The 15,218-nt window shown below is 43.2% G+C and overlaps 1 protein-coding gene across 1 annotated transcript in view; it reads right to left on the bottom strand.

The window, feature by feature from the left end:
* Nucleotides 1-15,218, bottom strand: part of ABLIM3 (actin binding LIM protein family member 3) — a 172,544-nt gene extending 157,326 nt beyond the window's left edge. The window contains exons 1-2 of the transcript XR_014055503.1: nucleotides 15,058-15,218; nucleotides 7,600-7,668 (exon numbers count right to left, since the gene is read on the bottom strand). The gene's annotated coding sequence lies outside the window, so the exon portion shown is untranslated. The remainder of the gene's footprint in view (nucleotides 1-7,599; nucleotides 7,669-15,057) is intronic.

Here is a 15,218-nt window from a genome sequence, read left to right as displayed (position 1 = left end):
AGGAGGCAGAGACAGCCACTTTCCAACTCAGCCTATCTGTAGGACTTGACATTAAGGAATTAATCTGGCTCTAAAAATTGCAGGAGGTAAATCCCTGAAGAGGATGTCACTGGTTGGCTTTTGAAACATCTCCACTTGTCTGTAAATAAATCGAAAGTAAACGTTAACCATTCTTCTGAAATGCCATGTGAAGAATCTGGCTTCTGTGTCTCCAGGGAGATCCTTTTTTATTAGATAACCAGTCAAATCTGGCAAAGAGTTATTGATAACCTACTAAATGCAAGGTACTGAGATTGATGTGTGATTAATAGCTTCTTAAAAATGAGGAACTAGTTTTGAGCAAGAGCAAAGAAGCAGTTGGGAATATAAAAGTACCAGATTCTCTGTGCTGTAGCTTTGGGTAGGAGACGTCACTTCTCTGCTTCCAGCAGGCTCAGGCTGCAAGGTTTTGCAGAAGGTAAATAAGGATACTGGGGCACAGCACCCACCAGTACCAGTGTGGTGGGAAATTGTTTACCTACCCTCTGCATGGAGAGCAACTCATGATAGGAGAGTTACAGTTACAAAGCAAAATGAAGCAAAGCAAGGGAATGCCACCCGATTTGATGCATCTTTAATATTGTCCAGAAAATACTGGCTTCATGCAGCTTTACACAGGAAGCAACCTTGTGCAAAGGGTAAAGGGTCAGATGGCTCATGGTTGAAGGAATAAAGGAGAGATTTTTCCATTTGTAGTCCTGGAGATCTTTTGTTCTCCATGCTAAAAATCTCTTCCAGTAAATATTACAGACCCTCACTATTCAAAATGTGGCCCACTGACCAGAAACCTCAGCATTACCTAGGAGCCAGCTAGAAATGCAGAATTTCAGACCCCATTTCAGACCTACTGAAAACAGGACTTGCATTTAATGAGATTTTAGACAATTTTTTTGCATATTAATGTGTACAAATAGCACTGTCATAATACCTACCTGAGGGCCAAATCTGGGCTCAAAATAACCAGAACAGAAAAAAAAAAAAGCAAAAAACCATGTATTTGTTTTTTAGAAATCAAGCCTAAAGGAGGAAAATATCAATACAGATAAATCATGTTTATAACTGTGCTTAGAGGACTAGGTATTAATAGAATTTCAGAATTTCATGGTTTTCAGTCTGCTTTTTACAAGAGAAAGCTTAATGGATATAGAATGAGAAGGAACACAGGGCAAGCAAGGATGTTAGAGTAAATCCTGGCTCTTGTGTAAACTGTCTGTGATCCCTTTTATGGGAATTTGAGCCCAAGGCAGGAGAACGTTAAGGAAGGCACCAGGAAGCGGCACTCAACATTTTCAGTCTGGAGCACTCCCATCCTGCATGTTTTAGAAGAAGCTGAATTTGGTTTGGACATTTCACTAAGCATTTAGAGAGACCCATAACGTGATGGGGCTTCCCGGGTTGCTCGAACGGTAAAGAATCTGCCTGCAATGCATGAGACCTGGATTCGATCCCTGGGTCGGGAAGACCCCCGGGAGAAGAACATGGCAACCCACTACAGTATTCTTGCCTGGAGAATTCCGTGGACAGTGGAGCCTGGCGGGCAGGCCATGGAGTCGCAAACAGTCAGACATGTTACATGTGAGTAACAATTTCATAACACGTTAATAAATGTAAGATATTTTGATGTAAGATAAATATAAGATGTTTTGAAAGATAATTTCTAAGCAATTTGTATCTCCAAACTAATGCATGGGAAAACACATTCATTCTCGAAATTTTCTAGTTACCCACTCCCAGCCCTAACTTGCTCATGTTCTTCTGATTCCACCACCAGGTGGAGCTAGCGTGCAGCTAAGGTAAGAACCACTGCTCTAAACAACCCCCTGACTTTACTGCAGGGGGAAGTGAGGACTCCAGGAGTGAAAATGATGAACCCAAGACCTTGGGTATGGAACCCCAGCGTCATGACGTTAAATTCAAGGAATGCTTCAACCAAGGTCCTCGTGAAAAGGAGAAAGAATAAAGAGAATGGAAAATAGGGTTAGTGGGGAAGAACCTTGGAGGATGCTTCTATTTACAGAGCAGAGGAAGTAAGCATAGCAAAAGAGACAGGAGCAGGCTGAGAGGGAAAGAATGGGAAAGACTAGAGATCTCTTCAAGAAAATTAGAGATACCAAGGGAACATTTCATACAAAGATAGGCACAATAAAGAATAGAAATGGCAAGAACCTAATAGAAGCAGAAGAGATTAAGAAGAGGTGGCAAGAATACACAAAAGAACTGTACAAAAAAGGCCTTAATGAACTGGATAACTGCAATGGTGTGGTCACTCATCTAGAGCCAGATATCCTGGAATGTGAAGTCAAGTAGACCTTAGGAAGCATTACTATGAACAAAGATAGTGGAGGTGATGGAATTTTAGCTGAGCTATTTCAAATCCTAAAAGATGATGCTGTGAAAGTGCTGCATTCAATACGCCAAGAAATTTAGAAAACTCAGCAGTGGCCACAGGACTGGAAAAGGTCAGTTTTCATTCCAATCCCAAAGAAGGACAATGCCAAAGAATTTTCAAACTACCACACAATTCTTCTCATTCCACAGGATAGCAAGATAATGCTCAAAATCCTTCAAGCTAGGCTTCAACAGTACATGAACCAAGAACTTCCAGATGTACAAGCTGGATTTAGAAAAGGCAGACGAACCAGAGATCAAACTGCCAACATCTGCTGGATCATAGAAAAAGCAATGGAGTTCCAGAGAAACACCTACTTCTGCTTCATTGACTATGCTAAAGCCTTTGACTGTGTGGATCACAACAAACTGGAAAATTCTTAAAGAGATGGGAATACCAGACCACCTTACCTGTCTCCTGAGAAATCTGTTTGCAGGTCAAAAAGCAATGGTTAGAACTAGAAATGGAATAACAGACTGGTTCAAAACTGGGAAAGAAGTACGTCAAGGCTGTATATTGTCACCCTGCTTATTTAACTTCTATGCAGAGTACACCATCTGAAATGTGGGGCTGGATGAAGCACAAGCTGGAAACAAGATTGCTGGGAGAAATATCAACAACCTCAGATATGCAGATAATACCACCCTATGGCAGAAAGCAAAAGAGGAATTAAACTAAAGAGTCTCTTGATGAAGGTGAAAGAGGACAGTGAATAAACTGGGTAAAATTAAAAAAGCTAAGATCATGGTATCTAGTCCTATCACTTCATGGCAAATAGATGGGGAAAATGTGGAAACAGTGACAGATTTCATTTTCTTGGGCTCCAAAATCACTGTGGATGGTGACTGCAGCCACAAAATTAAAAGATGTTTGCTCCTTGGAATAAAAGCTATGAGAAACTAAGATAGTATATTAAAAAGCAGAGACATCACTTTGCTGACAAAGGTCCATCTAGTCAAAGCTATGGTTTTTCTAGTAGTTGTATATGGATATGAGAGTTGTACCATAAAGAAGGCTGAGTGCTGAAGAAATGATGCTTTTGAACTGTGGTTCTGGAGAAGACTCTTGAGAGTCCCTTGGACTGCAAGGAGATCAAACCAGTCAATCCTAAAGGAAAAAAACCCTGAATATTCATTGGAGGGACTGATGCTGAAGCTGAAGCTCCAATACTTTGGCCACCTTATGTGAAGAATTGAATCACTGGAAAAGATCCTGATGCTGGGAAAGATTGAGGGCAAGAGGAGAAGGAGGGTGACAGAGGATGAGATGGTAGATGGCATCACTGACTCAATGGACATGAGTTTGAGCAAACTCAGGGAGATAGAAAGCACAGAGAAGCCTGGCATGCTGCAGTTTATAGGGTCACAAAGAGTCAGACACAACTTAGTGACTGAACAACAAGGCTGAGAGGAATGAACCAGCCACTGGGGAGGGGAAGGGATGGTTAACACTGTTGCAGATCTCAGAGAGGTAAAGCAGGGTGGACTGAGGGAAGACCTTTGGGACTGGCTGGCTTAAAGCTCAATGTTCAGAAAACTAAGATCATGGCATCTGGTCCCATCACTTCATGGGAAATAGATGGGGAAACAGTGGAAACAGTGTCAGATTTTATATTTTGGGGCTCCAGAATCACTGCTGATGGTGATTGCAGCCATGAAATTAAAAGACGCTTACTCCTTGGAAGGAAGGTTATGGCCAACCTAGATAGCATATTTAAAAGCAGAGACATTACTTTGCCAACAAAAGTCCGTCTAGTCAAGGCTATGGTTTTTCCAGTGGTCATGTAGGGATGTGAGAGTTGGACGGTGAAGAAAGCTGAGCGCCGCAGAATTGATGCTTTTGAACTGTGGTGTTGGAGAAGACTCTTGAGAGTCCCTTGGACTGCAAGGAGATCCAATCAATCCATCCTAGAAGAGATCAATCCTGGGTGTTCATTGGAAGGTCTGATGTTGAAGCTGAAACTCCAATACTTTGGCCACCTCATGCGAAGGGTTGACTCATTGGAAAAGACCCTAATGCTGGGTAGGATTGGGGGCGGGAGGAGAAGGGGACGACAGAGGATGAGATGGTTGGATGGCATAACCGGCTCGATGGCCATGGGTTTGGGTAGACTCCGGGAGTTGGTGATGGACAGAGAGGCCTGGCGTGCTGCAATTCATGGGGTCGCAAAGAGTCGGACATGACTGAGCGACTGAACTGAACTGAACTGAACTGATTGGGAGGTCATTTGAATATAGTGCAGCTTAATGGTTGACAGAGTTTTAGAGACAGACTGCCTGAAAGGCACTCTGGGGTTACAGGAGAACACCATGTGTCCCCATTAAGTTTCCAGCTCGGTGACTTTAGACACATTAATTCATCTTTCTATGCTTCAGTTTTCTCATCTGTAAAATGTGTATAAAATATTAGTTCTTGCCTAATACGACTGTCATAAATTTAAAAGAGCTAATACATGTAAAGAACATAGAAGGGTGGTGCCTCTCACTGTGTGTGTGTGTGTGTGTGTGTGTGTGTATTGTCAATATATACTAGTTTTATTATTGTTGTGGCTACTGATGGTGGATGATGGGGGAGGTGTCAGATTTTACAGTGTTGTTACAGTGTTTGCATGTTGGCCAGCATTTCTGCAGAATAATCTCCAAGCTGGCAGTTGCTAAAGAGTTTAGAAAGATAACTATAGCCCTGTTTGGAGAAGTGAGGGAGACCTAACCAGGCCTCACTGAGGTTTATTTGTGATATAATGGACTGCCTACACTGGCACTCCAGTATCTTATACCTCCACCTTGAATTGCAATACTAGTACTACCAGTATTACTAAATTAATGTGATCAACATATTTCAGCTGGCTTAGTTGTACAGGATACACTGACCCTGCAGAATATCATCCCCTGTATCACAGAGGTGGTAGGAAACCTTCTCCTTACTTGCACAGAGTCACCTGTTGGCCTCCACCTGGTCACCTGTGGGACCCCATGCACCAGAGATTGCACATTTGGTAGGGAAGGAAGGGGAGATAAAGAGAGGTGGGAGAGGGGAGAGGAGAGGCGAACTGGTTCATTGCACATCCCCAAAGCACTCTCTAGATTACAGACATTCTCAAAACACAGCAGTTGGATGAAAACCCCACAAACACCCTGCCGCCTGCAGCAGCCAGGGTGTGGACCAGGAGCCACCATCCCTGTGTGCTGTGCTGCCCCTGTGATCAGGCCACTGGGTGTCACTCTTAGTCTGTGTTCCTTTGGGGTCAGGTCTCTGAAGATGGCCCAGCAGTTGCTGAAGTCTCTCCATCTTCTTCCCCCAGCTTCCCACCCTGTGCTGGTGTATCTGCTCTGGAAGGCTTTTCTGACCACATGGGCATAGACTGAGAGTAAAGCTGCCCTGGAAGCTGACTTCTGATCAGCACGTGGGCGAACAGCCTGTCTGTCGTGGAAGCAAGCAGAGCCTAGCATAAGTGACTAAAACAGCAGCAGCAGCTTGAGAATGAGTTCTTAAAATATAAAAATATTTCATTATTTTTGTCACTGTCATTGTTATTTCCTTCTTTTTATTTTCTTTGTTTTTCATTTTATAAATTTCTAGTCTTACATTTTCATTTAACTGTTTCATTCTATAAAATTGAACACTTAGATGAAGTGGAAATTATACCCTGGAAGAAGGATTGGAAGGAAGAACAAGAACAGATAAAACCTTTAGAGAAATAGAAATCATGTTTAAAAATTTTTTTTATTGTTATTTACCCTCTTGAGAAATTAATGTGCTTTTTCAGCCTGAAGAGTCATGTCTTCATTCTGGAATATTCTCAGTCATTTTCCTTGAATACTGACTCCCTTTCAGTAGTTGCTTCTGGAAGTTCTATGTTGGGCTTCTCATTTTCTATTTTCTATACTCTATCTTGTTTAATTCTTTTGTAGTTTCTACAGGCTTCCCTTGTGGCTCAGCTGGTAAAGAATCTGCCTGCAATGTGGGAGACCTGGGTTCGATCCCTGGGCTGGGAAGATCCCCTGGAGAAGGGAAAGGCTACCCACTCCAGTATTCTGCTCTGGAGAATTGCACGGACTATATACCCCATGGGATCGCAAAGACTCGGACACAACTGAGCACTTTCACTTTTCACCTTGTTTTTACAGCTATATTCTGGGTTATTTCTGTAGATCTGTGCTCAGGTTCAAGGATTTTTTTCCTCTGCTGTGCTGAATCTTTTGTTTAACCTATCCAGCAAGTCCTTAATTGCAGTGCCTTTTTATTTGTTTGTTTATAGGAGTTGTATTTGAAAATTTATCAACTGTGTCTTTTTTTAAAATCAAATTTGTATTCTGTCAAATAAAATTTTATGAAAAAAGTTTTTGGTTGTTCTACCTGTTTATTTATCAAATAAATAATATATATTTGTCTGTCCATAATGCTCTATTCTTTCTTTATGGTTCCTACTTTTAAAAATCTTTTAAATAACCTTAAACACTTATTTAGGTGTCTTTCATTTTCAGTTCTTTTATTTCCCAGTTTTGCAATGCTAATTCGCTGGCTGGTTACATCTGCTGGTATTCTCTCCAGATAGTTAATTTCCTTGTGAGATTTGTGTCTCTCTTACTGTGAACTACCCTGCACTAGTCTTCAACCCATGTACCCTGCTCTGTAACAGTATCCTTATAGAGTAGTGTTTGCAATTGTTTCTGTTGTCTTCCTAGAGAATCAACATCAAAGGGCCAGTTTTTATCATTTACTTCCCTGACTTGAATTCCTGTAGAGCACAGGGCAAATTCAGATCCTACACCTTCTCAAGTAGTGGTTCTGAGGGTGTGACTTTTCCTCACAGGTGTGTGGTTTTTTTCAGGGTGTCCTTGGAAGGTTGAACGCTTTCTAATGCCTTTTTGATGGAAAAGCAACACTTTTAGGCTTCAAGCTTCATGCAGGGAGCGAATGTCCAGCTCTCTTGCTTTACACAGGCCCAAAGTCATGTCTAATAAGGGAGGAGGTGGTGGACATTAGAAGACCAGCCCAGCTCTGAGGACCAGTGTTCAGGCTGAGAACCCCCAGGGTCCCCATGGCATCTGCTCCCGTGAACCCATAAGGCTTTGAATCATGTGCTTGTTTCTGGCTCCCACAGATTTGCCTTTCTTTCTGTAAAACTAAATATGAATTAAAATATTTATCTTTGTCACATTTTATCCTACCTTGAACTTGAGTGATTCAGTTCATCTTCGGGTTTTCTTATCAAAAGTTTTCAAACAGGGTTCTCTGAGCTGTGAGGGAGAAGAAAAAATGACAGGGTTGTTAACACCTTCACCACTTGAAACCCTTCCCTCTCTTTTCTTTAAACAGGCAGCTCTTCTTGTACACTGCTCTATGACAGCCTTGTAGTGTGACCCTGGCAAACAGTTAGCTGTTCTGTGCCTCTGTTACTCCATCTGTAAAAAGGGAACAATTACAGTGCTGCTTCACCAGGCTGTTGTGAGGATTAAATGAGTTAATATATGTGAAGCAGTCATTTCAGTGCCTGGTTCAAAATAAGCACTCAGTAAGTGGTCTTTGTTTGGAGAAGACAATGGCATCCCACTCCAGTACTCTTGCCTGGAAAATCCCATGGATGGAGGAGCCTGGTAGGCTGCAGTCCATGGGGTCGCGAACAGTCGGACATGACTGAGCCACTTTATTTCACTTTTCATTTTCATGCATTGGAGAAGGAAATGGCAACCCACTCCAGTGTTCTTGCCTGGAGAATCCTAGGGAAGGGGGAGCCTGGTGGGCTGCCGTCTATGGGGTCGCACACAGTTGGACACGACTGAAGTGGCTTAGCAGCAGCAGCAGCAGCAGCAAGTGGTCTTTGTTAATTATTGAGCTCCAAGTTACATTTCTTTTTAAAAATGATTCTGAACTAAACAAACAAAAAAAACAGAGTATTTTTAGAGCTGGATGGGACTCTCAAAACTATCCACATACATTCTCAGTTCAGTTCAGTCACTCAGTTGTGTCCGACTCTTTGCGACCCCATGATTGCAGCACGCCAGGCCTCTCTGTCCATCACCAACTCCCAGAGTCCACACAAATCCATGTCCGTCGAGTCGGTGATGCCATCCAACCATCTCATCCTCTGTCGTTCCCTTCTCCTCCTGCCCCCAATCCTACCCAGCATTAGGGTCTTTTCCAATGAGTCAACCCTTCGCATGAGGTGGCCAAAGTATTGGAGTTTCAGCTTCAACATCAGACCTTCCAATGAACACCCAGGATTGATCTCTTCTAGGATGGATTGATTGGATCTCCTTGTAGTCCAAGGGACTCTCAAGAGTCTTCTCCAACACCACAGTTCAAAAGCATCAATTCTGCGGCGCTCAGCTTTCTTCACCGTCCAACTCTCACAACCATACATGACCACTGGAAAAACCATAGCCTTGACTAGACGGACTTTTGTTGGCAAAGTAATGTCTCTGCTTTTAAATATGCTATCTAGGTTGGCCATAACCTTCCTTCCAAGGAGTAAGCGTCTTTTAATTTCATGGCTGCAGTCACCATCAGCAGTGATTCTGGAGCCCAAAAAAATAAAGTCTGACACTGTTTCCACTGTTTCCCCATCTATTTGCCATGAAGTGATGGCACCAGATGCCATGATCTTAGTTTTCTGAACGTTGAGCTTTAAGCCAACTTTTTCACTCTCCTCTTTCACCTTCATCAAGAGGCTCTTTAGTTCTTCTTCACTTTCTGCCATAAGGGTGGTGTCATCCGCATATCTGAGGTTATTGATATTTCTCCTGGCAATCTTGATTCCAGCTTGTGTTTCTTCCAGCCCAGCGTTTCTCATGATGTACTCTGCATATAAGTTAAATAAGCAGGGTGACAATATACAGCCTTGACGTACTCCTTTTCCTATTTGGAACCAGTCTGTTGTTCCATGTCCAGTTCTAACTGTTGCTTCCTGACCTGCATATAGGTTTCTCAAGAGACAGGTCAGATGGTCTGGTATTCCCATCTCTTTCAGAGTTTTCCACAGTTTATTGTGATCCACACAGTCAGAGGCTTTGGCATAGTCAATCAAGCAGAAATAGATGTTTTTCTGGAACTCTCTTGCTTTTTCGATGATCCAGCGGATATTGGCAATTTGATCTCTGGTTCCTCTGCCTTTTCTAAAACCAGCTTGAACATCTGGTTCACATACATCACATACATTCTAGACTGGGTAATTTCTAAAATATCTTCTAGTTTGAAAATTCTTTACTTCTATATCAACACTATGGTAGTAAGGTTAGTTTTAGCCAAGCTTGGAAACCCAGCAGGGTGGGCATAAAGATCTTTATTGTTTATGATCACTTTTGTCCAGCCCCCTGACATTCCTTCAACCCCACTTCCTATCCCTAGCAATTCTATTTTAATGATTCACAATGAACTTGTTGTAACAGTTGGACAAGCTTCCTTCTGACTAGAGTCAGCTTTGCTTCAGAGTTTCTCAATGTTGTGTCACCTATCTGTAGATTTCTTGCTAAAATCACCTAACTATAAAGAAATTCCATTTAATGATCACCCTCTGATCTTTACATATATGGTAACCCCTACTACATTTCCTATGAAAGTGGGGACCATGTAGCCTCAAGGAATAGATAGGGTTAAGAGAAGGGCTTTGCTTTATTTGATGCTAAATCACTTCAGTCGTGTCCGACTCTGTGCGACTCCATAGACAGCAGCCCACCAGGCTCCCCTGTCCCTGGGACTCTCCAGGCAAGAACACTGGAGTGGGTTGCCATTTCCTTCTCCAATGCAGGCAAGTGAAAAGTAAAAGTGAAGTCGCTCAGTTGTGTCCGACCCTTAGCGACCCCATGGACTGCAGCCTACCAGGCTCCTCTATCCATGGGATTTTCCAGGCAAGAGTACTTGAGAGAAGGTGAAATTAGGAGGGGTACTTTCATTCCTGCTCTGATCTACTCAGTGATCGTTCAGCTCAGTTCTGCATTTGTGAGTCAGTAACAGCTTTTCTTACTTGGGAGCGTGACTACATTATGAACCAGTGAGATGATGAGTCAGGGCTGAGCCAAAAGCAATGAGGGTTGATGGTCTCCCACCACATCCCAGAGTAAAGTGCGGAAAGCAGCAGTTCTGTGGCCTAACTCAGGGGTAAGAACTCTACCATCTTCAGTGACAAGGTGGGTCCAGGGAAGAGACAGGAAATCAGTGTGCCAGCTCCTCTCAGGTTGCTCATATTCCTACAACATCTGTCTACTGCATAACATCTGCTTACCATGTAACATCTGCCAACTACATAACATCTGCCTACCACATAACATCTGCCTACCACTTGACTGTATGTTCCTAGTCTCTTCTGAAGGTCCAAGCCCCTCAAGATCAATAGTCTTTTTAATTGTGAATAGATTGTTCTAATGCTACCAGGAATTTGGAGCTATGGTCACAATTGAGTTTATGACTTAGGTAACAGTTGATGCGGAGAAGGCAATGGCACCCCACTCCAGTACTCTTGCCTGGGAAACCCCATGGACGGAGGAGCCTGGTAGGCTGCAGCCCATGGTGTCGCGGAGAGTCGGACACGACTGAGCGACTTCACTTTCACTTTTCACTGTCATGCACTGGAGGAGGAAATGGCAACCCACTCCAGTATTCTTGCCTGGAGAATCCCAGGGACGGGGGAGCCTGGAGGGCTGCCGTCTATGGGGTCGCACAGAGTCGGACACGACTGACGCGACTAAGCAGCAACAGTTGATGGGTACAGTTGGTATAAAACATCCAGAGTTACTTAGGGGGTGCTGTCAAATGTCCAGTGGAAGTAGTGAGAATATTAAGCCAGGTGCACCTAATCTCTTAATGCTACTGTGGTTTGAGGATATAATGTGTTGAGAGTAGGACAGGGGTCTTAGTAATAGAAGGTTGTGATTATGTAAACTCAGACAGAAAGCTGATCACATCAGCTTACCATTGAGTATCTCAGCTTATAGTCTCAGCAGTAAGTGTGACAATCTAAAACTTAGAGAGGGTGGTCAGAGCCAGTGCTGGGATGTTGTAGATATCGTGTCAAAGGCAGGACAGCAGGAAAAGTGGGGGCTCTTTCTTCCTAGTCTTTTAAACAGCCAAAGCTTGACACTCGTTTCAGAAGGTCAATAGCTGCCTCATTGCCAAATAAATCAGGACCTACTTGGTCAAAAGCAAGGCTATGATTCCATCACTGTGAGTTATCTTATACATACAATGTGAGGTAAAGACTCAAATTCATTCTTCTTCATGTGGCCATACAGTTCTCCCAGCACCATTTGGTGAAAGAGTATTCTTTCCTCCATTGATTTGGTATCTTTGTGGAAAATCAATTGGTCATAGGTACATGGATTTATTTCTAGACTCTCAATTCTATTATGATGATTTATCTGTAGATAGCACCAAACTGTCTTGATTTCCACTGTTTTATAATAACTTTTGAATATTTATTTTCAAGACTATTTTGACTATTCTGGGTCCCTAAATCTCCATTTGAACTTCAGCATCAGCCAGTCAATTTCTTTTTTAAAAAAGGAAGCTGCTGAGATTTTGGTAGGGATTGTATTGAGTCTGCAGATTAATTTGGGGCTATTGTCATTTTAACAATATTACATCTTCCAAATCCATGAACATGAGATGTTTTTCCATTTATTTTTCTCTTTAATTTCTCTGAACAATGTTTTATAGTTTCCAGAGTGAAGTTTTGCACTTCTTTTGTTAAATATATTTCTTTGTGTTTTGTTATTATTGGTGCTTTGGCAAATTAAGTTGTTTTCGTATTTTCATCTTTGGATTGTTCATTGCTAGTGTATTGAAAACAACTGATTTTTTAAAAAAATCTATTTATTTTTTATTGAGGGATAATTGCTTTACAGAATTTTGTTTTCTGTCAAACCTCAACATGAACCAGCCATAGGTATACATATATCCCTTCCCTTTTGAATCTCCCTCCCATCTCCCTCCCCATCCCACCCCTCTAGGTTGATACAGAGCCCCATTTGAGTTTCCTGAGTCATACAGCAAATTCCTGTTGGCTATTTTACACATGGTAACGTAAGTTTCCATGTTACTCTTTCCATACATCTCACTCTCTCCTCCCCTCTCCGCATGTCCATAGCCTATTCTCTATGTCTGTTTCTCCACTGTTGCCCTGTAAATAAATTCTTCAGTACCATTTTTCTAGATTCCATGTATATGCATTAGAATATGATATTTATCTTTCTCTTTCTGACTTACTTCACTCTGTGTAATAGGTTCTAGGTTCATCCACCTCATTAGAACTGACTCAAATGTGTTCCTTTTTATGGCTGAGTAATAATCACGATGGTGTGATCACTCACCTAGAGCCAGACATCCTGGAATGTGAAGTCAAGTGGGCCTTAGAAAGCATCACTACGAACAAAGCTAGTGGAGGTGATGGAATTCCAGTTGAGCTATTTCAAATCCTCAAAGGTGATGCTGTGAAAGTGCTGCACTCGATATGCCAGCAAATTTGGAAAACTCAGCAGTGGCCACAGGACTGGAAGAGGTCAGTTTTCGTTCCAATCCCAAAGAAAGGCAATGCCAAAGAATGCTCAAACTACCGCACAATTGCACTCATCTCACATGCTAGTAAAGTAATGCTCAAAATTCTCCAAGCCAGGCTTCAGCAATACTTGAACCGTGAACTTCCAGATGTTCAAGCTGGTTTTAGAAAAGGCAGAGGAACCAGAGATCAAATTGCCAATATCCGCTGGATCATCGAAAAAGCAAGAGAGTTCCAGAAAAACATCTATTTCTGCTTTATTGACTATGCCAAAGCCTTTGACTGTGTGGATCACAATAAACTGTGGAAAACTCTGAAAGAGATGGGAATACCAGACCATCTGACCTGTCTCTTGAGAAACCTGTATGCAGGTCAGGAAGCAACAGTTAGAACTGGACATGGAACAACAGACTGGTTCCAAATAGGAAAAGGAGTACGTCAAGGCTGTATATTGTCACCCTGCTTATTTAACTTATATGCAGAGTACATCATGAGAAACGCTGGGCTGGAAGAAACACAAGCTGGAATCAAGATTGCCGGGAGAAATATCAATAACCTCAGATATGCGGATGACACCACCCTTATGGCAGAAAGTGAAGAAGAACTAAAGAGCCTCTTGATGAAGGTGAAAGAGGAGAGTGAAAAAGTTGGCTTAAAGCTCAACGTTCAGAAAACTAAGATCATGGCATCTGGTGCCATCACTTCATGGCAAATAGATGGGGAAACAGTGGAAACAGTGTCAGACTTTATTTTTTTGGGCTCCAGAATCACTGCTGATGGTGACTGCAGCCATGAAATTAAAAGACGCTTACTCCTTGGAAGGAAGGTTATGGCCAACCTAGATAGCATATTTAAAAGCAGAGACATTACTTTGCCAACAAAAGTCCATCTAGTCAAGGCTATGGTTTTTCCAGTGGTCATGTATGGATGTGAGAGTTGGACGGTGAAGAAAGCTGAGCGCCGCAGAATTGATGCTTTTGAACTGTGGTGTTGGAGAAGACTCTTGAGAGTCCCTTGGACTACAAGGAGATCCAATCAATCCATCCTAGAAGAGATCAATCCTGGGTGTTCATTGGAAGGTCTGATGTTGAAGCTGAAACTCCAATACTTTGGCCACCTCATGCGAAGGGTTGACTCATTGGAAAAGACCCTAATGCTGGGTAGGATTGGGGGCAGGAGGAGAAGGGAACGACAGAGGATGAGATGGTTGGATGGCATCACCGACTCGATGGCCATGGGTTTGGGTAGACTCCGGGAGTTGGTGATGGACAGAGAGGCCTGGCGTGCTGCAATTCATGGGGCTGCAAAGAGTCGGACACGACTGAGCGACTGAACTGAACTGAATATTCCATTGTGTATATGTACTACAACTTCTTTATCCATTCATGTGTCAATGGACATCTAGGTTGCTTCCATGTTCTAGCTATTGTAAATAGTTCTGCAATGAACAATGGAATATAGGTGTCTTTTTCAATTTTGGTTTCCTCAGGGTACATGCCTAGGAGTGGGATTGCTGGGTCATACGGTGGTTTTATTCTTAAGAAAACAACTGATTTTTTTATATTGTTCTTTTATTCTGCAAACTTACTAAACTTGTTTATTAGTTCTAATAGTTTTTATTTTTAAATTAGATTCCTTATGAATTTCCACTTAGAAGTTTATGTCACCTGAGACTAGATATAGTTTTATTTCCTTTCCAACTTGAATGCCTTTTATTTCATTTTTTGTCCTCAGTTTCCTTTAAATCTTCGGATCTTTCGACTTCACGCATCACCTGGGGGTGAAATAGTCCAGGGTTAGCTCTGTATCCTCAGGTGCCCTCTCTCTTTCTGCTGTCCCTCTCAGTCTGGGCTGCAGCCCCTGGCCTTGAAGGCGAGTGGGCTAATAGCTCAGGTGAGAGCAGGGAGGAGGAGGCGGGCGCCTGGGTCCGTCCGCTCCTGGGACCTGACTGCCCGGCAGAAGCGGGGCCGGCAGCGCCTGTTGGCGCGCACCCCGACTACTGCAGCCCAGCGGCTCGGGAGCCCAAAGGGGGTGTGGACCACAGGGAGGCAGGGCGGGGGCAGCACGCTGGGCGCCGGGCTCCGCCGGGCAGCGCGTCCCCGCCCGGCGTCCACGAGCAGCGACCCGCCCCGGGACCCACCTCTCGGCCAGCGTCGGGAGCCAGAGGCCCCTACCCGGGCCCCTGAGACCAGTTCATGAATCCTGGTCCTCGTCTGGGGTCTCGAATTCCAAAGCGAGCAAAGCGAAATAGGAGAGCTCGACATCCATGATGCGGGCTCGCCGGGTGGCTGCGCGGGGGGC

This window comes from Giraffa tippelskirchi, chromosome 6 (assembly GCF_054371585.1).
Source record: "Giraffa tippelskirchi isolate mGirTip1 chromosome 6, T2T-mGirTip1v1.2.pri, whole genome shotgun sequence".
Classification (NCBI taxonomy): Eukaryota; Metazoa; Chordata; class Mammalia; order Artiodactyla; family Giraffidae; genus Giraffa; species Giraffa tippelskirchi.
The sequence above is the reverse complement of the archived record's forward strand: the minus strand, read 5'-3'. Positions and strand labels throughout refer to the sequence as shown.